Raw genomic sequence first — 26,580 nt, 5'->3', positions numbered from 1 at the left:
TTAAGGTTGGAAGGGACCTCTGGATGTCATCCAATCCAACCTCCCCCACCAAGGCTCTTGCAGGGGGCTCCTATATTCACATGCCATACCTACCAACCAAGGAGCATAAGCACACTGACATAGTCTGATATTGAGTTATTGTATATAGAAAATTAAAATTAGAAAATAATCCAACCAATCAGGAGGCTTTTGCAATGATTTTATTTACGACCATTATGTTATTACTAAATCTAAATTAAATAAATTACTTCCTAATTACCTGGGGTGTGAACAGTTTTGTTCCTCTCCTGTGCCACTTCCTGGACTGATCACACTTTGCACAAGCACAGGTGATGATAATCACCAACAGCATCCCTTTATCAGCTTTGAAATTTTCCCAGCCACCCAAAAATGTATGGTCCACCTGTGCCCCGTCCAGAAGATGCTGAATGTCATGTTCTCTTAAGTTTAAATGTTCTACTAATCAGGCCCTAAGGAGTTATGTTCAGGCTGATTGCAGGTGATGAACAAAGATGAACTGCATTCAAGGAGATGAGTTACTGAGCTCCAGTATGATCAGTACTGCAGCTAGAACAGATCTGTCCTTCTGTAAGGACAGGCCAGAGTTTTGACCCTTTACCCTATAAAATCTTCCAGCCATTGTCACCTCTTTGACAGCTCTCTTTATGAATGGTACTATGTTAAAGAGCCAAAACCCTACCAGAAATCATCCAGACTTTTATTAAATAATCCAATTTTACAAATTACCTCTTTTTGAATCTCTGAAAAATGCTCCTCGATGATTTTTCCCCCTTTTTATCTGAAGAAGACTCAATTACAACTTCAAAGCGAAAGCTAATGTGAAAATTAAAAGAGAAAAAGTAATTTAAACAGGAAACTGAGAGGAAAAAAGTAATAGGTGGTAATGGATTAAATTCCATTTGTTTCCTATGAGATGAAATGAGATATGGAGACTCAAATTTTAAAGAAAAGTGTAAACTCTGAGTGGTTCACGGCAGTAGAAATCAACCTCTTGGCCTAATACTCTGCTGAGAATCAGGAATGTTAGAAGCTCACTCAAACATTAACAGCACTATAAGAAAAAGATTTCCTACATGGGGCTATAATCACTAACTTTATTCTAAGGGAGGCAGCAGCACAGTTTCCACGAGCTTGCTGCAGCCCAGCTCAGAGTGCAACATCCAGACTTTGGATAAGGAGTTCCAGAGAGCAGGAACAATCAGGGGCACCTTTCGTCTGCCTGCACATCTGCACCCTCAGAGTTTTAATAATTGATTTTTCTGTGATCTTTATTTTTGAATGACAGCCTAGCAGTGGACTGACATTCACACTAGTTCAAGAAGATGACTACATAGCTTCAGAAATGCTAAAAAATAATTTTAAGGGAGAAAAAAGTCTTCTACAGTATGCCCAGTGTTTTACAGAAGTCACAGTGAGGGGTCAGCAGAGAAAAGTGCCTGTCACTCCTCCTGCAATTACCATCCCTGCCAGAGTCCCATCAGCTTCAACACTCCAGGGTTTGGTGAGAATCTTTGCTTTTGACACACAACTTATGTCATTTATTGACCAATGCTGAACAACTCAGAAACTTAAATGAAAACCTTGAGAGATTGGTATTACCAGCTTGGGAGTAACAAAGGAAGAGGGTGGTGAGGCAAACTGCACAATCTGTAAATGCATCCTGCAAAGTATGTAAGTGTTTTATGATGCTCAGGTGTCAAATTCACATCAGGAATAAAATAAGTAACAGAGTCAGAGATAATCTCTATATATTGTGGTGCACACAATAATGCCCAACTGCTCTGAAGAGACTGTGGGCAATTGTAATGTATATAAAAATCTGTCATATCTGTAGTACATTTATCAATATGTTTCTATCATCTCCTTATGTGAGATACATATATACATTTGTATGTCTTATGGGTTTTTTAAAAAATCTTGGCATTTTTTCCCTCATTTTTTACTTGTTCTTTGGTCACTGAGACATACAAAGCCACTTACCTCTCCAAAGCCCTTGAAATCTTAGAAGTTCTGAAATATTTAGGTCTTTGAATAGAAAATGAATAACAGCATTTTAACAGACAGAAAGCCAATCACAAGCAGTAACTGAATCTGCTGGATCAATTACACAGATTGGTCATTAATCAGAAGAATACATCTATTGTCATGTTCATAGGATTCTAATAGAGACAAAAATAAAAAACAGGGTGTGCAACGATCTTGATTAATTACCATTTTCACTGACAGTTCCTACAATATAAATTTTATTTGATGCCTTTCAATATAGTCCTCCACAAGCATGGTAGTGCTTTCATTATTGCATTTTTGATGCAACTCCTCATGAAATGAGGATTATGCCTTTTATTTAAATAGTCCTTCTTCAAAGATCTGCAGAGCAGCAGAGAAAGAACAGTGCCTTTAATACCATCACCACAAAAAAATCAGAAGTTCCTTGATGGTGTAAACAAACTTAATCAGGCACTGCCAAGGTAAATTGTTTTTATGGGGAAGCAATGTTACACTGAGAGGCCAAAGTTTATGGTCATTGCTTGAGGAACAACCAGTTGTACCCTTTGAGCCTTCTTAGAATTGGTTGGATTTACATACTTTTTTCTTTTAAAATATTTTTCTTTGCAGACAGAGCTTCTTTTGCAACTCCATAGAACATTAAGGTTGGCAATAACCTCTATGATGGACAAATACAGTAACTAGGAAAGGCCAAGTAAGAGCTGTTTGTCTGAAATACTGTGCTCAAATCAAAGATTAATAGGGGGGTTTGGACAGGTTTCTTTTGAGGGTTGGGTTTGTTCTTTGCTTTTAATGTAATTATTACTCTAAAATTTAAACTCAGGAACAAGTAAAGTAATTTTGTTACATCTTCCCAAGGAATATTCAGCAGTGTTCTTAGGGAAACTAGTCAATTCAGAGAACACTTGCAGATTTTGAGGGTGTTTTAAGAGATTTCTGTCAAACTTTTGGCTTTTGCACAAATTCCTTTCATATAGGTCAGTTCTCTGAATTCCCCTTGACATAGGGCAATTTAAAACATTTAACTCATCCTGCAGCAAGTTCTTAATTATTCAACAGCTGAATAAAGCACATTTTGTACATACCAGTACATCTGCAGCACTCAAACAGATAAGATTAAGTTTTGAGAGATGGTGTCAATTTCACATTACCAGAAATACTTTTTTCTGGGATATTGGGGGGCGGAGGGTTTGTTGGTTTTTTTTTTTCTTCATTTGGTTTGTTTTGTGTTGCTGGTTTTTGGCTTTTTTTTTTTTTTAACTTGCTTTATTTCAGCCACTTGGCTTCAGCATGTGCTGACAGTCACCTGATAGCAAGTAACAAGGGAAGTCCTGGTGATGGTCATGGTTTTGACACCAAAAAGCAGCATAAATACTCACAAATATTATCGTTTATCAGTTGAAAGAGAAGCATCCTGTCAGGAACACTGCTAACAAAAGCAGACAACCCAAGCAGCACAGCACAGTCCCAGCACAGTGAAACAAGACTTCACCAAGGCAAGGGCTGGATCACCACACAAGAGCAAGAAAATCTGGCACAGAATTCTACTGCATATAGAAGAACAGATCCCACCCAAAGAAACACATTTTAGCAAAACAGAGATGGGTTTAGGAAATCAAGAGAGAACCTTTCCAATATTCCAACCTTGAACATGAGCTTTCACAGTAGTTTCCTCACACCTAGACAATGACTTCTTTGCCTATTTTTTCCAGCCTGCTGCATATCAGAAATTCTATTTTTAATATTCAATTATAGATGTGACAAAGAAGTATGGTGTGAAAAAACTGTATGGACCTGGGTATTACACAGCCCTTTAGAAACACCACTCCTGGTATAATAGACTTTAAGCAGGTGAATAACTTGTATTTAGTTTCACTGACAACCACAAGGATTATTGTGCTCAGAATTAAATACTGCTTAAGAGCTTTTCTCATTGCAGCTAAACACAAGTTTATATCACAACCACAAAGCATCCACAGCCTCCTGCTTTCCTCCTGATAGGAGACTTTTTTACAGCAAACTATGTAAAACTGTTGCAATTTCACAGAAATTCCACGTGCTTAAAACTGGATTAATGTTACTGGGGGAAAAAAATCCACAAAGCAAATAATTCACACAGTAACATTTAGTATAGCACCATTTCAGAAGCCTTTTCCTCCAAATGAAAGCGTGCCACTGCACGAACAGCTTCACAGCTGGTTGGGCTGGAAGGGTCCTTGGAGCTCAGGGAGTAACATCACCCTGCCATGGGCAGGGATACCTCCCACCAGACCAGGATTCCATGAGGAACAGGGTTTGTTAATGTGAGCCTGCTCCTCTCTGTCTACAGAAGGTCTCAATCCACTCAGCATTCCCAGGTGGGTGGTCTCCAGCAGACCCCCAGTATAAATCACAAATGGATCTGACTTACCTGGTGAATAAAACACCCCCTTTTAAGATCCACAAATCTTTTACTGTAGTTGATAACAGGAGCAGACTCAGCTCAGAAGTCTGACAGCTTTTGCTATCACTCACTTGCTAATGCATGCTTTATTCTATCCAACTTTTCCTTTTCTAAATTTAAAGAAGTACAGGAGATTTTCATCTTACCCCTGGGTAAAAAGGTCATTGTTTCTAACTGATTTGCAAAAGTAACTCTGAATGCAACCTATCATAAGCATCAAGAATATTTCATTTAGGCAGAGTTGAACTGCCTGATACGAGATAAGCTTGATGAAACGACTGACAGATAAGAGCAAAATGTTATTTTGGTCAGTGGCATAAGGAAACTGTCAAGAGAATTAATCAGCCCAGTGTATTTATTGTAAGGGAGAACCATGCTTGCACTCTTGTTTTCACACAGCTGCATTTGTATTCATTCCTTTATTCCTTGAAGGGAGTTGCAGGCTAAAATCCCAGGTCAGGAAGAAGCTGAGACACTCTGACTGACAGGGGCAGGAGGACCATGAAACCTCCCTTGGGGACTCCGACCTGACACCAGAGCAGCCTGCACACCTGCTCTGCACACATGGACATAAGCCAAAAAATCACTTGCACAGCTCAGGTACATTGATCACTGCATGCTAAACATTCCTAACTCCTGTCTTCAGACTACCAGGAACATGGGACATCAGCAGAAATGCAGAATTTGATGACAGAAATCACTTTCCATGTGATTTCCATCATGCTGCTGGTAAATACACAGGACCAAGGCCCTGATTATTCAAACCATGGTTTTTATTTTCAAACACTGAACGATTCAATTTGCTCCATGCAGCAGGGCAGAAATACACTCCTCCAGTCAAAGGACACCTCCACCCATGAGGGTCCCTCAGAGAGGAAAACTTCTCAGCAGAAGAAACCTCTCTGCTCAGCTCTGCTCCACATTTTCTCAGGAGTGACAAACACAAAACTGTATTACTGGTTACCATCGAGTTTCCAGTGACAGCCACATGAGCCCAGTATATTCAGGGACAAAAGGCAGCTGCAAAAACACTGACCTGCTACAGGAAGGGCAAAAGGATTTGTTCCCGTAACAGAATTAAGCTCCATCCTACTTCCCAGCACCTTTAAGTAATGCAGGGCACTTTTTTTTCCCCTCCCTGTAAGAATGATCGATGTGTAATGTGGCCAGAAATGTTTTCTGCTGTTCTAACTGCATTTTCTTTCTTACCTCACACAACACTTTGTCCGGAAGGGATGGATAAATATTTGACATGGCATCATTCCCAATGCTCCCCCACAACCTAAAAGTTTTTAAAAGATTAAATGTTTTGTTTTCCTGTCTAATAATTAATGAAAAAGGGATTTTTTTTTTCCCCTGCTTCCATATTCATTGTAATTACAAAACAAATTACGTAATTCCACACGCATAAAAATCCTCTGACGTTATTTTACTGGTTCTCCCAGTGAGGATTTGACTAAGAACAGGATCACAGCTAATGAAGTCAGCACTAAAACCCTCATATAAGCTTTCTGAATACCCATGAACTTCCATATGGAGTAAAAATAAATCATTTTTATGATTGCTTTCTGACACAATTAGGAGGAATATAAAAGAAGACACAGACTAAAATATAACATGAGTATTATGAAAATATGTCAAGTGGATGATGTGACACTAGGATGGGAAGAAGCCAGTGTAAGAAAAGAGTGTAAAAACATACTTCTGCTTTTATTAGTGACAAAGTTTGAACAGTGTACTTAAAACTAGTTACAAAACTATGTGGTACTGAAATAAAGACTTCAAATCTGCCGTGCCTGCAATCTGACACAGACTAAACTTAAGACCAAAGATTTGCAGCTTTTTTCCTATTGCTGGCCCATTAAACACAGCAAAGAATAAAAATGTCTACGTGAAAAAAAAAAATTAATAGCTCTACTGTAGTTCAATAAAATGTATTTCCATGTTTTCAGTCAGAGAATCACAGAATGGTTTGGGTTGGAAGAGATCTTAAAGCTCATCTCATTCCAACCCCCCTGCCATGGCAGGGACATCATCCACTGGACCAAGCTGCTCAGAGCTCCATCCAGGCACTTCCAACCCAGAGAAGGAAATAGGAGCAATAGGAACAGCTTAGAGTGAGGAGCATGGTAAGGATGAGACCCTGGAGAGACAGTGAAAGAGCATTCAGTCCCCTTGCAAGCTGGTAGTTTAGTTAATTATAGAATCAGAATTTCCTGAGATGGAAGGGACCCTCAAGGATGACAGAGTCCAACTCCTGGCCCTGCACAGACACCCCAGGAATCACACCCAGGGCCTGAGAGAATGATCCAAACACTCCTTGAACTCTGTCAGGCTCGGGGCTGTGACCACTTCCCTGGGCAGCCTGTTCAGTGCCCAACTACCTTCTGGATGAAAAACCTTTTCCTAATATCCAGCCTAAACCTCCCGTGACTCGGCTCCATGCCAGTCCCTCAGGTCCTGTCACCCATCACCAGGGGATCAGTGCCTGCCCCTCCTCTTCCCCTTGTGAGGAAGCTCCAGACCCTGATGAGGTCTGACCTCAGTCTCCAGTATGAACTAAGTGACCTCAGCCACTCCTGGTATCCTCCTCCAGACCCTGCACCATCCTCACAGCCTCCTTTGGACACTCTCTGGTAACTCTGTCTCTCTCATTTTGAGGAGCCCAAAACCACACACAGGACTCAGCATGAACTCAAGTTTCAGAGTGCTCAATTCTCCTGCTGGAGAGCCTGAGGCAGCAAAGCCCTGCCTGGGTGTCCCCAGCCCCAGCTCTCCTTCCCTACACAGAGCTCCTGTCACCTCTGGAGAGGGGGATGCTCACAATCAGTAGTTTACATCAGATGTTCATCATTTTTACTTACTCCTATTACTCCTGTTAGTCATCTGAGGACTACATTAGAAATTTCTTTCCTGAAGTGGTTTTAGGCTTTACCCTGGAATTAACTGTCTCTATAAAAAAGGAAGCATTAAAAACCCATTAAACAGCTGGATACAACATCTGCCTTTCCCAGGTCATTAGTACTTAAGAACAGTTAATTTATGAGACTACAAGGTTACAGAGACTGACAAAGAATCACACTTCTCTCTAATCCTTGTCTTTCAAGTGTTCCAGTTAAACCAACTGCCCTTTTTGTTTTCCTCTTTTTTTTAAATGCAAGGCATGCCAAAGTGAAGGAGCCATCAACTCTTCAACATTTCAGCAGCTTTGTCACAATAAGAGGCCATTTTTCTTTGGACTCCAAATTATGGAGTGATGTGATTTTATTTAGCATTTACATATCTCAAATTCATGCCTGCAAGGCTTAAAAAAGGAACCTGGAAGACTGAAAAATAAATAGGAGGAGGACGAAAAACTATCTCATGCAATTTACACATGACCTCCTTCTCTAAGGCCAAAATTTAAGGCAATCTCAAGATTCTTTGGGATATGGTAGGTTTTTTCTGAGGATCTATGTGAGGCAGGCAGCACTTAGTCCCATGCCCTGGCTTCCTTGCTTTGAACACCTGGACTCTGATCACACAGTGGCACCCAGCCTTCATTACCAAAAATCATAAACCACTTGGCAATTCAGCAATAGTTTAAGAATATGAGCTAATTTATACTCATTAACAGACTTTTAATAGTCAGCCTTGACTTTCATACGAAAATTATCATCAAAATCCATGAGGCTGTATAAAAGGTGATGTGACTCTTGCTTTCAAATATAAAAATAAATGTAACTCTATGAAGAAAAAAAAAATACTGAGCCTGAAAAGTGGAATTCAATAATGTAGCCAAAAAATAATTATTTTGAAAGTCATATTCTACACTCAACAGGGAAGCATTGGTTCCAATTTACACTGAAGTATCTCTGTTCTCAAGATCAGAATATTATATTACTATTGAAACACCTTCCCTGCCAAAAGTAAGAAACTCAAGTCTTTTCATTTCATGGTCTGAAATCTAAGTTTAAAAGTGGTTTGTATTTTTTTCCCTCCTTAATCCAAGTTCTAATGACACTGATGTAGGCAGATACCTTTTATAGGTATTTCCATTATCAGGGCTGGTTAAGAAAATATTCTTTCAAGAAGGATATTGGCATGCAGGTATCTCAGCATGAACAAAAACAAGTTTTACAAAATCTGACATCAAAAGTTACTTCTGCAGAGAAAGAAGATCAAAACCTCATTTGCACACCCACACTCATCCAAATAGATAGTTTTGAAGAAGAAATGAAAGAAGAAGGGCATGAAGCATGTAATGGATAATTGGCTACAAATTAATGCTCAGGGGGATGCAGGGACCCACAGAGAGCTCTTTGTTCCCCCTCCATGCCATGAGTGTCCCCAGCTGAATGGCCGTGGGTGGGGGAGTTTCCTCCTGCTCGGATTTCAGGGCAGAACTGGGACCTGCACTGATGCCTTGTGAAGGCTGACTTAGAACTGAGACTAGATGGAGCTAAAGAATAAAGCAGGGATTTATTAGGAGGCTCCAACAGATCCATCTGGGGCAGTCCAAGAGCCCAGCCAGGACTACCCCCAAGATGAACCCGAAATGGTTATAAAAATGGACAACCAGTCATGGGATCTTACACGTTTATAAGTTCTGCTCCATTTGCATTTTGGAGCTAATTGTCCAATCACAGCTCCAGCCCATGAAGTCCCATCCTTCTTGTTTTTCCCTCTTCATTCCACCACTGTTTGTGCTCTTGGGCCTGAGATCTGGATGGGCTGTCCTTGGCACCCAGCTAGAGAAGGAATTGTTTTGTCTCCCTGCTCTGTGCAGAGAGCTCACCATCCCCTGATATGAAGCCCAGACCCACACACTAAAGCAGTACAGAATTTGAAAAATATAAAAGCCAAAACCTGAGGCATCAGCATCTGCTGTGAATTATGGCTCTAACTCACACCTGACTTACCCTCACCCAGAGCAAAGCCTTTGCTGGCCCAGGCAGTGACACCAGCATCACCCCAGCACTGCCAGAGCCACCCCTGGGTGGCACACGGGTGTAGCTGGAGCCTCTCTCACCTCTGGGTAACCCTGGCCATGCCAGACAGCAGCTACACTCCAGATGAATCCAGTCTGGGAGTGCAGAATACATCCTGGAAACAAAGCAGAGCCTGCCCCCAAACACAGGGCATGCGGATTGCACTCCTGGGCTGCAACAAAACTCACCCAAAACGCCAGCCAAGAAATTCTGCTTCCCTTCCTCTACCCCTGACAGGCTCTGAAGAACCAGGCTTTAGCGTCAGTCCTTCTCCTGAACCAGCTGCAACTCATCATGTGATAATCCCATCTTCCCTTGCTAAATCCCTCCTTTTCAGTGCACATTTCCTGGTGTTAAGCCAGTTATTGGCCTGTGGCTCCCTATTCTTTCAGACTTTCCCAAGACTCGCTCTTTTAACATCCACTATGTGGTTTTTCCACACATAAGTAAATTGTTTCCATCACTCCCAACATTTTAAACAGATAAACACATACACGTGGCCTGAGATGCATGTTCTAACACACATATTATACTGTAAATCTGCCAAGTTCCATTTTTCAAGCATGGGGGGGGGGGGGAAAGTGTTACATCAGGTGTTAAAAAGTTGTATATTCTCCTATGGTGAGAAGCTTCGTGCCAAAATTTAGAACAGGGTGCACAAAGCTTTACAGTTGTGTTAACAAAGCTGTGAAAACAACTGGTTTCCTGGTGAAAATTGTGAAACACTGTCTTCACATCCTCAAGACTGATTTGTGTGAACCACAGCTTACAAGTGTATCAAGCACTAATCTAAATAATTTCCTCATTAATATACATAATATCACTATAAGCTACATATGCATGTAATAATGAATGCAGCAACGCCAGACAGATTTATAAGGAAACTGAAAGAACTCAGAATTTCCATTAGAACTCCAACATTTGTTTCACCTGTGTTCCTGCTTTTCTGCTATAATTCCTAATTCTTGCAATGCCCAAGTAGAATAGCCCAGACATGATGCAGTTATTTAAGTCACATGTACAACTCAAATATATCAAGTAGAATTTTTAAAATTTCCAAATCCTTAACTCTGTTTTTGTAATTTAGACTGTATGGAGAAATGGTTTTAATAGCAATTAATTCATTGTCTGATATGGAAGATCATGAAGTACCTAGAAATGTTATTAGTTTGCAATGTTTCTTCAAATTGAAAGAGAGTCGATCCAAATTAGACATTAGGAAAATATCCTTTCCTGTGAGGGTGGGGAGGCCCTGGCACAGGGTGTACAGAGAAGCTGCTCCATCCCCAAAAGTGTCCAAGGCCAGCTTTGACAGGGCTTGGAGCAACCTGGGATGGTGGAAGGTGAACCAAGTTGTGGCGTCACAAAATGAATATCATGAATTTGCAGAATTAAGGCCCAGGGAGCAGAAGGAGATAAAATTAGAAATGAATATGAGAAAATTAGAATGACTATGAGATGACAGTGCATACAGTAAAGGCAGATGCTTTCTAATTCACAGCTGAAAGAGCTTTACAAGTGAGCAGCTAACCTACTTAATGGGTGCTCAAAGGACCTAAAAAAGCCAGCACAGACAGCATTAAATTTCATTAACTCACATTTTCAAAAAAGTTCTGCCACTATACAGGCAGCAAATCATGTTTTGAATGCAGTTAATCTGCCATGCAGTGAGAACTGAGAGGGACAGCCACAAAAAATAAATGCAAGTATTTCAAAAGCCTTTCTTTATATTGCTAGTTTGGAAAAGGACCTATGCTTAAATTCTGTTCACTGATAAGTGAACTCCTCCCTACCCAAGCAGCGAACAATATTGTTCAGACTTCCTAAGGAGGTGTTATTAACTCAGTATCAGAGACCAAGAAAGAAGATTACAACATCCTAATTACACAGACATGCAAAACATCAAAGGGGCCACGATAATCACATAATTCTACAGAAAACGAAGAAGGTTAAACCACCAACACTTCAATCCAAACCAAAGTAACAAAATCAGCATGAAGTTACAAATTACAAGACATGTAAATGTAAACACCAACTGCAGATTTTTGTCTGGTCCAAACACAGAAGTGTTGCTTTGTCCCACCCTACAGATCCTGTCCCTGACTCTGCTCAGCCCAGCAGAGAAAGGAACGGGGCTCAGGGGGAGCTTTCCTCAGCACTCGCCTGCAAGTTCCCCCAGCAAACAGCACTGGGTATGACATGAGTCTGGATCACTCCTCTGTGTCCCACATCCTATCCCAAATCTCACAAATCCATAATTACTACACCATCAGGAGACAAGAGTAAGAAGGAATGGGTTACCTGTGAAATGAGAAAGTGGTAACTAAAGCAAGTAATTTCTTCCACTTTTCAATATCCTAGTGATTTCTGGGCTTTAATCAGCCATTTCCTTGCCTAAAATCTGCTATCCACCAAAAGACATGCTTTAGAAAGGAATTTTTAATACCCTGTGAGACCAAAGTGATACATTTTAGCCCATTTCTTCTTAATAAATGCAGTGATTTTAATCAAATTTGTTCGGAGCACAGATGATTAGTTAAAGAAGAGAAGTAACTGGAACATTAAATTAAGGTATCATTGGGAATTAAAAATTTAATTTTCTGTTATTATCAGTGGTATTTTAGGAATAAAGAACACAGAATATGCAATTAATATGCAACACAATATGAACAGCATTTGAGAAAAATGAATTAGATATGTAGGACAAAAAGGGATGAATTCTTAAACCAAATTCAATTTGCTTTACTCTGTTCAATCTTCCTGTGGGTCCCTGTTTAAATATTTCCAGGTATGGGAAGAGTCATCACTAAATTCTGATGTATTTGAAGGGGATTAGGGTTCATGACAGGTAACCCAGTATATTTCCTACACAAATCAAGGCATTCCTTCTGTAAGCTTGCTTTTGAGCAGATAGCTGCTTCCCACATGGAGCTCCATGGAAAGGAACTGGATAAAGAACAGCAGTTTTTAAGCCAAGCAGCAGAACTATGCCATTAATTAAAAAGTTTAAATACTCTTAAAATATAATCTAAACTCCCATTTTAGGTAAGGTTGAACTGCATTTTTCAGGGTTATTAACCAAGGCACAGAACTACATTTTCCTAGGTCACTCCCTGTTGTGGGTATGGGTATTTTGAGGGAGAAGAGAAGCAGCAATGTCCTCCCAGACAAGCAGTACCCTTCTCCTGCATCAACAAAGAGGAATAGGGAAAATACCCAGAAAGTAAGACAAATATTTCCATGTTAAAGAATATCCACGTGATTTAAAGGCATTTGCATTTACACTTACTTGAAATTATTTCTTCCTGATCAAGACAACTGAGACACTGACAATTTTCTTGATTTCAGCATTTTTTGTGTAACTCTAATATTGTTAAGGATCTAATTAAGTTTTCCTTAGCTAAAGCTGATTACCACATAGCTTCTGAATTCACAGGGATTTGAAACTCTTCAGAAAATAAGCAGCCAATATAAAGAAAGGTTCCTTTTACTGCCACTTGACTCCACTCAGGTGCAACAATTCATAAAACAAACCAAGTGCAGGTGTGCACACAGGCACACTCAGGCTTTGTGGTGTGTGTTTGGGAGCCTGTTTTCAGATTCCTCAACCTTCCTTTTCCTATCCCATCAATTTTCCTCCTCCCCAGGCAACCAGATTATTTAAGCACACTGGAGCTCAAGCAAAAACTGTATATAACATATCCTGTTTTGGATATTAAATATGATGCAAGGACACAGAGAGTCCCTCAGTTCTGCAAATCTCATAGAACTGCAACAGCCAACTTTATGTATGTGTTGAAGTTAAAAAAGCTTGGTTTTTTTGTTCAGTAAGATAAACTAACGTCACTTTATGCTTCCATGAAGCCAGCAATTTTTTCATCAGTTTATTCTAAAAAAAAAACTAATTGCATAAATTGACAATTATCTGCTTACTCCATGTTATCTATTGACACTTCATTTCTAACAAGCCCTGCTTCATGGTTTTTCAAATACATCCCTCTTTCTTTTTGACAACCAGCATTTTAGAGGTCAACTGTGATCACTCAGACTGACCTTCTACATTGCACAGGCCAAAGAATTAAACTCAGCAATTTCTTCACTGAGCCCACATGCATCTGGCTGAGCTAGATCACATCTCTCACAGTGATACACAACCTTCATTTCAATATTCAAACCAACAGCAAATTATAAATTGGTTAATTACTGGTTTGGATCTGTCTAAAGCTGTCACCTTCCAACTCACAAAATTAGTGAACGTATTTATTCCATGCACTTAGTACATGGGTTGAATTTCTAACTCATCCCTAAATTTCAAGCATTTGATAAATCCTCTCAATTTCAAAAGACTATTACTGGATACCGGTTCTGAGGCAAAAAACTGGCCCAAACTTTTCTTCCATGCAAGAGGAAACTTGGCGAAACACAGCTGTCCAAGAAGTTCTGGAAACTGACTAAATTATCCCCAAAGAAATAATGCACAGCAAAAGCAACAGGTGTTGAATACTACTCAATGCCAAATACATACTGGGAGATTATCCTTAGGAGTTCTGCTGCAGTTCAGAGATCAATAATTTTGTACTTAAGCTTGTCAAGTCACAGCATTACATCTCATCCATCAGTTTTGAGTGATAACAGAGAAGATGCAATTTCAAGAGTCTTGTCAAGAGTTTTCATGAGGGGGCTCTGAAGCACTTCCTTCAGAGATCAGCTATAGTACATACCCAAATACTTTCTTTTTCTTAAAAAAGGGAAAAAAATTGTAAAATTCCAAGTGTGGGGACTGGGGTTTGTCTGAAGTTACAAAATCAGTTGCACGTTCTGAAATCAAAGTGCAGACCCTGTACTTAGGGCACACAAGCACACAGCTGGGACACCAGAGGTGCCTAAAGACCAACCAGTTTTTGGAAGCAAGGTGACACTGCCCTGGTACAGTCAGAATTACTTACAGGGTTATATTCATTAACTTCCAGCCCAGCAGCTTTGGACAATTCCCTGTTTCACAGCTCTCAGGGAGAGCCACATCTCTCTGTAAAATTCTCATCTTCTTCCTCACGGTCAGAGATGATTTCACCAAGCATGAGAGCAAGAGGCCAACACAATACTTAAATCATATTACCAAAAATCTTTCGTGGATCAGAAAACCTAAATTAACATTCAAAGGAAGTCCCTAACAAAAGAATTGAGCTGCAAATATGTCCTTTATTTTGCTGCTCCTAGCTTGATGTCTTCTTCCAAAAAAAAAAAAAAAAAACCAAACTCCTCTTTTTCATTACGTTATTGGCATCAACATGTTTCTATATGCTATTCTCTGCAGGAATTATTGGGTTAAGTCATACTTTACTCCTCCTCAGAACAGATAAATAGTTCTGATTTTTTTTTATAGACTGCAGAGACATTTCATTGAGGAAATCAGATGGCTCTGAAAACTTCAAAAGCAAATTTCAAGGCATAAAGCTTTTATTATTTTAAAGTATTTTGCAATAATTTGCCTTTACCTTATCCCTTAGTTCATTACTGCAATTATTTTAGATTATCAAATTATAAAAAAAAAAAAAAAGCAGTACAGTAAAACTGAAAGCAAAAGGCAGCAAAATATTTTCAGTGATTTCAACTCTGCTTTTGAAATTTGTAGGCACTTATGATTTGGTAACCTGAGAGCAAAAAGAGAAACAGCAGATTAAGAATATTTTTCCAGGTGAAGCACATTTCAAGGAAAAATAAGTATCTTTTGAGATATTTATTCACTGCTTAACTTTTTTAATTCTTTTCTCCTATAGAGAGCTATAAAGCAGCATGGTGTTTTTAACTGATTAGACAAAGTTACCTGCTTACTCAGCCTAAACAGAGTCTCAAACTTTTTCTAAATCCAGCCCTTAGAACTCAAGGCCCGTCAGATAAAATATACTGAATACATTATGGTTTGAGAATAAGCCCATACATGGACAGTATTTATTTTAAACTACTGAAAAGACTATTAATTGGTGTTGCATTTGCAGTACAGGTGTGCTGCTGGAATGCAAACAAGCAGAGATTATGCAGAACGAAGGACAGGCAGTGATTTTGAAATGATAATTAGAAACACGAGGGATAGAGGGAAAAAATGAATGTGCTGATTGTGAGAAAAAGAGAAACCTCCCAGAGCAAAGCATCCAGAATAACACTCTCAGTAAAGACAGAGAGATGCTGTTGGCAGAATCAAGTGTGCACCTCTCCAGAATTCCTGGGCTGGGCACTGCCCATCAGGCCACCTTTCTGCAGCACAGTCTCACCATTTCCATCACACGCCAGCTGCATCTCCCACAGAAATCTCCCCAAAGTTCTGTCGTGGCAAAGCAACAACAAATAAAGCAACAGCTTCATTCCAATGAACTGTGCAACTCCCATTACGTTAGAGCTGTAAGTTAATTAACACTCAGAGCAGCAATATCAGCATATTGGCTAGGTGGACTTTTGTGGAAGATGAAAACCAATACCTTAATGTGAATGCTTAAGATGCAAGAGATACTATTTAGTAAGTTTGCTTCTACAGTTCACTTCTATTGAACTTCAAAGAGTTTTGACACCAAATTTCAATTTTTCCTCATATCTTCCATGTTTCTTCTGTTGAGATGCAGATTTATTCTTGCAAGTTACAGTTCTCATAGTTGTCCAATATGTCAGACACCAATAACCTGATTCCAGATTTTCAAGTGTGTGTGAATGGAGAACAATGGAGACTGTAGCTCAAAGGGATTTCTCAAAAAATTCTGTCAGTCTTGGAAAGCATTGATTTGCTCAAGTTCAAGCACACTTTTCACTATGAACCCAGTACCAAGCTCCTCCTCAAAACAACAAACAAAAGAACTGCTACTTATCAATGGGAATTTCAGAAGTAAAAAGCTCTGCAAAACCATTACTGCTGATTCTGTATGGGAGGCATTCACAAATTCTGAGAAAAGATTATAATAAAACAATCACTGCATGATTAACAAACATTCCAGATTACAAAAAAAAACCAGAAACAAACAAACAAACAAAAAACCAAAAAAAAACCCCACAAACATCTGAAACACTCAAGAATTACTTAATTGCTTACTTTGCTTCAAATCCTAAACCACCACTGTTGTGACTCCATCAGGTACATTCATGGGGACAAGGACAGAAAATCTCACACCACGAGTGGCTTCAATGGCTTAGTAAACCTCAACTTGCCATTAAATGAAGACCAAGAACGTAGCACCATTTGACTGCTCTTTTAGCTCAGTGGTCATTTTGAACTCACCATGTCAAACTCTACCACAGGCAGCCCAGAGAAGGTTCACAGGGCCCTTCCCACAGGAGGTAAGAAGACCTGATTTCCATTCCACAGCATTTGCAGCATAAATTGATCTCCACACCACAAGGCACTGAAGACGATGCATCAAGGACAAATGTAAACTAAGCAACTTTAGAGTGTTTTATGTTGCTACCTATTTTTCAGGTTAATACGAGATCTTTACACTGGTACATTACTGTGTCTGAGGCCAGTGGAGTTATACTGCAGTTTCTTTACCAGATTGCATTATATTTCTTCACAGTTCCTATCTACTTTCAAATTTAAGCAAACCCCAGGGAACGCAGCCGTTCCGTATTTTTGTTGATAGCTTTGCTGCTCTACCCCCATCTCTCTCAAGAGAGCTTGTTAGGTGTAATACCTCTAAGAAAAAGGTTTAAGCAACATTTTGTTCCAAATCCTGAGAAAAGTAAAAACAATTTTAACTATGTTCTCATTTCCATGCCAGGCCATCTTCTTTACTATGACATCCAACTACATTCTGCATGGCAACAAATTTTGAGAAACAAATGAAAAAACATCCCCACCTCCTGAAGCTAGGAAGGCAGTTTTATGTATCCAGCAGTAGGTATCTGAAATGCCTATCATAAAAATACTATAAAAACAGTTGAACAGGTATTTCTTGGAGCAAAGAAAGGCGAGAGAAGAGTCTGCAGTATAACTTGAAGACAAGTCTTCACAGCTGCATTTGTCAAGCTTCAGCTGATTCTGAATATATCCATTCAGTATAGGAAAAACCAAATGAGAACCAGGAAAAAGAAAAGATGTCAGGCTGCTTTTGTTGGGTTGAAGGAACTAATACCACTATGAAAGCTATCAAAGAAGGTGCTCTCACTTCTTTTTGCAAATGTATTCCTACAAACATTACAAAACCACCCAACTATTCACAAGTAAATTGCAAAGTGCCACATCCCCTGTCAGCTGCCATGTCTGCCAGAGGCTTCAGTTCTGCCCCAGCCTTTGTTTTATTTCTACTCATATCTCAACATCTACCTGTGAGACAGATTTTTCAGATTTTTAAGAGGAAGACAACTAATGGATAAATGAAGATATGAGCATAGAAAATTTAAAAAAAAAAAAAAAAAGTCCAAAAAAGAATGGAAGGTGTTTACTGCTTTCACTGAAAAAAGGGGGAAAAAATTACAGGTCATTTTGGTTTTTCAGCACATTTGTAAATGAGGGAATGCAGAGAAGTGTCAACTTATGCCTTAAAAGAAAAAATTCTACAGTGATTCACCAACAAAATTGTCTTTCACACAAGGCAAACTGTGCTCATGAAATTATATTTCCAAAACACAGTCTATCATTTCTGAATGATAGCCACCATACAGCTGTTGACTAAAACAGTGATAGTTCTACCTAAGATAAAGGATTGTTTCAAAAAAAAAAAGTCCCATTTTGTAAAAATAACAGCTAATACACAACTTGTAGTAAATATTACTCAGTGAACTCACAACAAATCCAAAAGGTCTGCAGTGACAAAGCCAGTGACTCCCAGGGCAGTGTTTGAAGACATCAAGCACAGCTGGTTTTTACAGGTGGATTTGGAGGAGTCAAGGTGAAAACAACAGGAAACCAAAAAATGGGAATCCAGCTTCCCAAAAAGCTGGACCTGCCCACCTTCAAACCCCTCCATCCTGTCTCTAAACAGTGCCCTCAAAGCTGAGGCTTGCCAGTTCCATTTCCAATAGCTTCTGTCCCCTACTGGACACTCTCCCTGCTGAAGCTGAAACCTCTCTTACTGTAATTACAACATCATTTATTTCCTGTGCAGGTGTTTTGTTAGGGGAGGGGAGCTGGGATGATGCTTTTAAATCAAAAACTGGTCCATTTCTTGGTTCTGGCTTCAGCTTTTAAAGAGAATAAAACCACTGCAAAACACTGATCTCTGTGGAGATGAGCTCTCTTCCCTAACACACTGAGACGCCTCGGAGCACTGAAAGTGTTCACCCGAGGATGGTGAAACATTTTTCTTTGAGCAGTTCTGTATCCATGCATACAAACTCCATCTCCAGCAGGTGAGATTCATAATGCTGCTGAAATCCATCAGAGCCTTGTCATCCACATCACCAGGATAGGGTGGTTTATTCATAGAGGGAGAGCTATATTCTAAGAAAATATTAAAAACCCCTTATAATGGACAATATGGTACATAAAGGAGCCTCTTTTAAGTAAGCAGGTGGAACAGCTCGATTTCCTGATTGCTGATCAGTACTGCTGATCACATTTAAATGTCACTGCAGCCTAGCATTTGTGCTTGATCCTGCTTCCATTAAAACAAATGTCAGAACTCCCAAGAAGATTACCTCCTTCATAGGCCTTAAGGCTATATGAAACACTCTTTCTGAACTCAGATGTGCTATAATTAGAACAGCATAGTCCTAAAGAATTATTAAGTATACTGAGAATACCATGAGGATGCTAAATATTGCACCTCTGCCCTGAACTACAGCAGGATGTGAAGCATCTATTGCATCTTCCGAGTTTTCTTTTCTTTTTCAGTAATCATGTGAGAATTAGTGATCTGTACCATCACTGAAAATTTGATTTTGCACACTGCACATGTAGCAACCAAGAAACAGTGATTATGCTCCCTTGCTTGCAACTAAAGTCTCCCTTTATGTGCCATACAAGAGAGTCATTGGTTCTAATTTGCACATATGGAACCACTCATGCCTTTGTGCTAAGGCATGCAGCCTCCACAAAGTCACTGAATTATTGACCTCAGTGAAATAATCAAGGCAGGCCTTAAAGTCAATTCTTCCTTAATTACACTTCTGAATTTTTGTTGCACATTTCCAAAGCCTCTGCCATAGCAAACTAGACCTCAATGTCTCATTTCTTTAAGAAAAGGGCTTTATTTTGGGATATGGCAGCAAGGGCCACTTCCAGCACTGCACCTGAAAACATAAGTACAGGAAGGATTAATGCTGAGTACAAAATAAAACACAGCAGAAACAACAAGTCTGGTGAGCTGGAAAGAACCTCTCAATTGCAACACACTTCACAGCACAATCAGAAACATTTTCTACAGGGGAATAATAAAAAGATGGTAAAACAATGTCCTTGTGGGTTTTGGAATTCCTGCTGTAAGCAGGGCGACATATCAGCTTTGAAGGGCTGCACACAGAATCTTTTCTGATCAAACCCATTAAGAGTTTCCAGTCTTCCCCCATCTGAGCAGTGCATGGTCAGTGTCCCTCCCCTTCCAGCCAACACAAGCCTCTATTACAAACTCATGCTTAGAGCATTGGTCAGTTAACAAACAAAAATAAAAATCAAAGAAAAGCCCATTCAAGGCTTATTTGTAACACTCTCTCACTACACAAACTCAGCCCTTCACCCACTGCTGGGAAAAAGAAAACTGCACAAAATTCTCATGCTTTGCATTTAGAGTATGCAGCCATTGCTAGATCCATTTACAGCAGCTGCAAAAACTCATCACCTGCAACAAGAGATTCTTCTTCTGATTCTACCTTCTGATAGACTTCAGTCCTCACAGAAGACAAATATTTTACATGCAGTTTTCTTCAAGGCAAAGTACACAGCGTTCCATGTTGATTTTTAATTTTAAGATAAATACTTTCACTTCCAGTTAGCTACAAGCAAAAATCACTAAAAGCATCAGCCTTTTACGAGTTTTGTAAAATAAACATGCTCCTCTAGAAAAACTGTTCTTTGTTTTACAGATGATTTCATAATTCAGTGGCATTTCCATGGCCAGTCATGCACTACTGCAGTCAGAAAAGATGAATTCACCCCTCTAAGGAATTAATACAATACTGAAGGATCATGTTATGGTCTTCTAATTACTTTATGGCACCCTACAGAGAGAATCAACTTTGAACAGCAACACATTTCTGTTGATGAAAACATTGCTCCACTTATGTATCATTTAAATACGGCATGTCAGGCTGTCTCAATCTACCTCCTGCATGCGAGTCAAGCTTCTACAAATGCTAAAAATCTTAATTATTACACTTAATTCAGGAACATTACGCCAAATTCTTCCCCAAAACAGAAGAAAATAAGGGAATACCCCTAACAACAGATGGTGGGGGACGGAAGGCTGCATTTTTTTCCTTTATATGAAGACATTGCAAAACCAACACTCTACTGGAGGCCACTGTCACAGCTGATAAGTTTGCATAACCTGTTTCTAGAGCTACAGAAGACACATAGGAATTGCAATTAGCACCCATAAATTGGAGCTACAGCTCCGAAAAACGCCCAAGGACATACTTATCAAATAGAGCCAATACTATTAACACAATGGCAATTCATTGATTTTTCCTTATAGTAATTCCAATCTATAGGCAGGCATACGAACTTGGAAACCAATTCTGAACAGGATTTCAAACACTTTTGTTCTAGGAAATGTTAAAAAAAAGAAAAATCAAACCAAACCACTGACCCCAGCTGTAATTATCATTATTTGTTGCTGAAGTAAATACTACAGTTTCGTAAAGAAAGCTCAAAATGCATTAGGCCCTGCAAATGCTCTTGTGTGCTGAAACATTCCCAAGACACTTGCTAAAATAATGCTAAAATAATAACCCCAGGAAATGTAGCTAAAGGTATTTCCCTGCCCCCCCAAAAAGACCATGCAGAGATGACCACTCCACATGCATTTCAAGTCAGGTTTTAACCAAAACCTCAGGTTTCTAGGGTTCAGCATGAGAGCTTCATCCCCTGCCTTTTCTCTGCTGAGTTGGCAGCAGTTGAACCATTTCACCATCGAGCTGCTCCATGGTATGTTCCCGTATGGTCTCAGTGATTTTCTGATGGGTAATCTCAGACCATCGTTAACACCTTACAGCTACAGGCAGTCGTGAGAGAATGATCAATTAAGCACACGATTAGCAATTTTCTTTGCCTTGTCCAACCCCCTCAAATTAAGTGGTTCAGGCTTGACCATTGTGCCACAATAAAAACGAATAAAACACATTAAAGCTCATTATTCCTGTTTGAATAGCAAATTACCTAAAACCAACTCATTCAGCCATGGCAATGAGGAGCTGCAAATTGTTTGTTAGCATTGTCTTCTCCACATGTCCTTTATGCTGTGAGTTCCATTACATCACTTGCAATTTATAAAGCAACAACACAAAACACTTCAGAGGCCACCAGTTGGATAATAAGTGTTTTGTAACAGTTAAAAGGGGGCAGCAGCACAGAGCAGAGCTCAGATACAAAGAGGTGAGGAACGATTTGTTTGTTGTATGAGTGACCTCTCCAAAGTCAGTGGAATAATATGGAATTTAATTTAAAAAATAACAGGGTGCAAAAGCTGGACTGGTTTAAACTAGGAACTATCTTCAGGATTTTTTAAGTCGATCATCTAAAAGTGAAATTGTAATAACTTAATTGACAAACTCATGAATCATAACTCCTCCAAATCTTATCTTTCCCTATTTGGTTATCATCCCTTACTTCCCTCACCCTCTCCATCAATTATTTTTTCTTCATATACAGAAAAGCAGTCTTATTCCAGAATAAGCTGTGTATTTGGGCACTGGGAAGGGTTTGTGATTCACCCTGCTGACATGAGACCAGCATCCCCAAGACTTAGAAAGACATCTTTATTAAATTAAAAAGGAAGAGAGACTTCTGTGTATGAAGATACAGTGAAAGAATATCCTGAGACCAGGATAACAACTGTCAGCACTAACAGCAGAGTCTCATTACTGGAGGACCATTGGGGAACAGGATGGCCACCATCCTCAGAAATTAAATTTTAATAGATCCAACATTTTAATTTGCGGTTTAAAAACAGAAACTGATGCAGAAAGATACAGCTCTCACAGCACTTCCCTGCTCCCTTCCTCCTGGCTGAAAAGAAGTTTAGAGGAAACCTGTATCAGCAGCCCAGTACTGCCCTTGGTTCACTTCCATGAAGGGTTCTCCTTGGAACAAATGCTCTGTGTATCCCTTTGGCTCCTCCTAGGCTCATTCCCAACCTGCAAGTTTCTTATTGAACTGAACAATCAGTGGTGGTGTTCACACATCTCTCCTTTATTTTATTTATCTGTTTTTGCTATTTGCTGGATGGAGATCTTAGAAAATCTCCCACTAAAGTTATTTTCTAACTCATGGCAATGTTGCCAGCCATGACATTTCATCCACTGCTTGTAGGGACACCCAGCACTCAAGAGCAATCTCATATGAGATTCAGACAAATATATGCAATTAATTCCCATATATGCCAACAGCTGGGGCACAGATATTTACATCTGCACAACCATGGATCAGAGTATGCTCAGCCCTCAAAAGCTGGGACACATCAACATCAGTTACACCATCAAATGTGGCCGAGTGAAAATCTGGTGAGTGGAAGTCTAAGCTTCTGCAAATTTGCCAAGTCATATTTAAACATTTTTGTTCCAAGGCATTTTGAGAGTGTTCTGGATCAGCTTCTGTAGCACTGCTTTACTGCTAAAGTGTATGCCTCATTTAGATGTGAAATACTACAGATTTTCATTTAGATTTACCTCAAAACAATTTACTAAGTCGAATGAGAGAGGAATGAATAGAGCTGATAATGATGAGTTCTTTATTTTCCTTCTAGTTTTCCTTCCTTCCACCTCTGTTTACAGTAATATTAATTAATTGCACAAATATAACAACCTTGAACTGTCTAGTTCATTCCTTGAGACTGTGTCATCATCTTTCACACTGCCAGAACTCATTTTCTGCCTTTATAGATGCATATCTTAGATTTTATTTGTTTTACTTTTTCTAATACGAATAGAAGCACAGCAAGGTTGGGCAGCCCACTACTCACAGCACAGTATTAGAAAGTAGAAATCAAGGGTCTTTGGAAGTTCCAGTTAACAAGTTTTCATTTCTAGTCTAAGAAGAGGAAATTCAACAGTTATTTCAAATATTCATTTAAAATATTCTTTCAGAACAATTAAACACATTTCATTCTAATTAAGCAAAAGGTGTATCAGAACAGCAAAAACCAGGTATGAAATATAATGCACTCAAAATGCTTAAACAGATGACAAATATGCACACAGCAATGCAAGCAGGATTCTGCAGTGCTAAAGTAGAGCCCATCATGCTACATTAAAATCCCAGGGGAAAGAGGGAAAGAAGCAAAACCTGAACACAGGGCAGGTGACACCATAAAATGTTCTTATTTTTCTTACAGAATCCACAACTTCTTAGGAGTTTCTGGAGTACAAAAGTGACAGCAAAGTGATTTTCTTCAGGTCTCTTGGTTTTAAGAATCTGGCAACAGCAACAGTGATAAAATGCAGCAAGTTTTTCTTTCATGTGCTATGAAAAAAACATGGATTGAAAGAGTGATTTTTGGCTGTTTGCCAGATTGCAAAATACATGTAAACTGTTGCTGAAGATTCCCTTTAGAAATACAAAACCATCCCAAACCAAGTATTTCTACATGGTGTGAGTTTGTTGAAGTTAGTGGAAAGGGGTAATCTTGTCCTATTACTATTTGCAGGTTACACTTCCTGGACATTGCAGAAAAAGCAAGGACAAAATTTACTCTGATGTAGCACTAGGTCCATCTTCAGAAATCCTCAACTCCTATTTAAAAGACCACGGGTATTTTTCTGGATGTTAATGAAGTTTCTTTCACAGCAATTTTAGTAAAACACTGTATTTTTGATTGCAATCTCAAATACTGAAGCTCAAGGAAAAAACAATTGAGTTTTTTTAAATGCAGTTGTAGTTTAGGCACTTCGTATCTAAACCAACTCAACTATTTCTTATAATGACTTTTCAACAGTTACCCCATCTTATGGTAACACTTTTGCATTAAAGGAGATAGACTGATATTGCACATCATTTCACTTATCCAGCCAGCAAGTACATAAGAAAAACAACCTTTTGATCTCCTCACAAGCAGGAAAAGGCACTATAACCATCTAACATACAGTGAAAGAGTGAGAAATTATAAACATGGAAGAAAATAACACTATCAACCTTGGAAATACATATTCTGTAGAAACAAACAAAACCACACAGCTATTCATATTTTATACTACTACCATGGCACACAACATTTTGCAAAGTAATTACCATAATGTGCAAATACTTCTATAAGAGAAACTACAAAATAAATCCAGTTTTTAGCAGTATTTTCAAGCATGGATTGTATTATGCAGCCTCTATACACACTCATAAGGTAATTGGTAAGAACTTCTAGGACTTCTCCCTTCATAGCCACTGAAAAGTCAATGTTATTTAACTGCTGCACAAATGTTAATAAAAAGTCATAATCCAGGGAGCTTACCCCGGGTCAACAAAAGGAATCCAAGAACCAAAGTTATTTCCAAAGTCCAGACAAGGGATCTGAACGAGAGAATAACAAAGGGTTTGTGACAAAGCTGACACGGAGTCCTCTGAAAGGAGCAAAATCAATTGTGACATTTTTCATTTATTTGTAAATGCCCCTTTGGCAGTATGCTCACTCCAAACGACAGCTGACTCTTATAGAAAAGGGGAGGTGATGGTAAAATAGAGGAATCCTGACAGTTGCTTTAATGAGATTCTGCATTAGGATCACTCCACCACTTTCCCTCAACAAGGACTGCACCCTTCACTTTCAATCTTATATTCTCCAATTTGGAAAGCATTAATCCTATGAAAAACTCAACTCAGCCTCCTCTAATCACCGTCACAGTTCTTCTTTCCACCTCCATCACCATCTCACTGACATTTATGTATGGAGTCCACTCACAATTTAAAATACGTATAATTAGCATAGAGCAAATTAAACTTCAACCTCATAGCTTTACTTTAACCAAAGTCTAGTTGCAGTGTGTGTGGTGAGGACAAGAATCTTGAAACAGACCTCTGTTGATATTAGGAGTGCAAACTCACAGAGCTTTCCTTCCAGCTCTAGGAATTATGCTGATGGAAGTGTTCAATGCAGGAAACTCTGATGCTCACATTTTCTTTATTACAAAAATAAATAGGGAAATCTGTAACATGACAGGGAACCTGCCTTCCAAATCTTGAAAGAATAATCATTCTGAGAACAGAAGCAGACAAGGAATTTTAGTAACGGTAAGAACAGGCAACGTGATACCACCTATTTCAGGATAGGCTTGAGGATCCAGTGCTTGAGCACACTTATTCTGCCACAACTCTTATCTGACATAATCCATTCTTGTGTTTTCCTACAGTAACACATTTTCTGTTGTTCAAACTCGTTTTCTAGTGCTGAATCACATATCTTTCAATGAAACTAGATGACAGCACTGAATAGATCACGGTAGCCTCAGGCTGCACCGAAATTAGTATTTTATCCTCTGTTAATATCAGTAAATCATTTGTATTACAAGGATAAGGTTTTGTAAGAAAAACAAACACACAAAAAACCCATTGCTACAAGAAGCCTGAATCCCAGCTCTTTTGCATGCTCGAGCACCTTCTGAAAGATGAAGCTGGTGAAGGCACAGAGAACAAGTCCTTTGAGGGGCAGCTGAGGGAGCTGAGAGTGCTCAACCAGGAGAAAAATAATCTCACCACACTCTACAACCACCTGAAAGGAAGTTGGGGCCAGGTGGGGTTGGTCTCCCAAGCAAAAGGACAAGATGTATAGGATGTTTAAGAATCTCAACTGATGGAATCAAGGACTGTGATTCACTTTCAGTATCAGCATTTTTTTCCTCTGAGATTCACTCTTTGCTGAAACTCTTTTAAATTAGCGTAACAAAGCCCAGCGCAACATTACATCACCTCCCAAGCATATCAATCTCAGTTACCTAAGAGAAAATGGAGTACACTTCAAAACAAATTCTCTGGAAGTTTCTTCTGACTGATATCAGATCTGTTAAGTTAAACAACCCCTC

At 39.2% G+C, this 26,580-nt stretch overlaps 1 protein-coding gene across 3 annotated transcripts in view; it reads right to left on the bottom strand.

The window, feature by feature from the left end:
• The window catches only part of NAALADL2 (N-acetylated alpha-linked acidic dipeptidase like 2), a 400,239-nt gene that overhangs the window by 350,946 nt on the left and 22,713 nt on the right, over nt 1-26,580 (bottom strand). The window contains exon 1 of one of the 3 annotated variants that reach the window (XM_050978009.1): nt 9,630-9,679. The exons of the other annotated variants lie outside the window; for them this stretch is intronic. The gene's annotated coding sequence lies outside the window, so the exon portion shown is untranslated. Of the gene's footprint in view, nt 1-9,629; nt 9,680-26,580 lie in introns of those variants that run through there. 3 annotated transcript variants of the gene reach the window in all.

This window comes from Serinus canaria, chromosome 9 (assembly GCF_022539315.1).
Source record: "Serinus canaria isolate serCan28SL12 chromosome 9, serCan2020, whole genome shotgun sequence".
NCBI classification, from domain to species: Eukaryota; Metazoa; Chordata; class Aves; order Passeriformes; family Fringillidae; genus Serinus; species Serinus canaria.
Note: the sequence above shows the minus strand (reverse complement) of the source record. Positions and strands in the feature narration are given on the sequence as shown.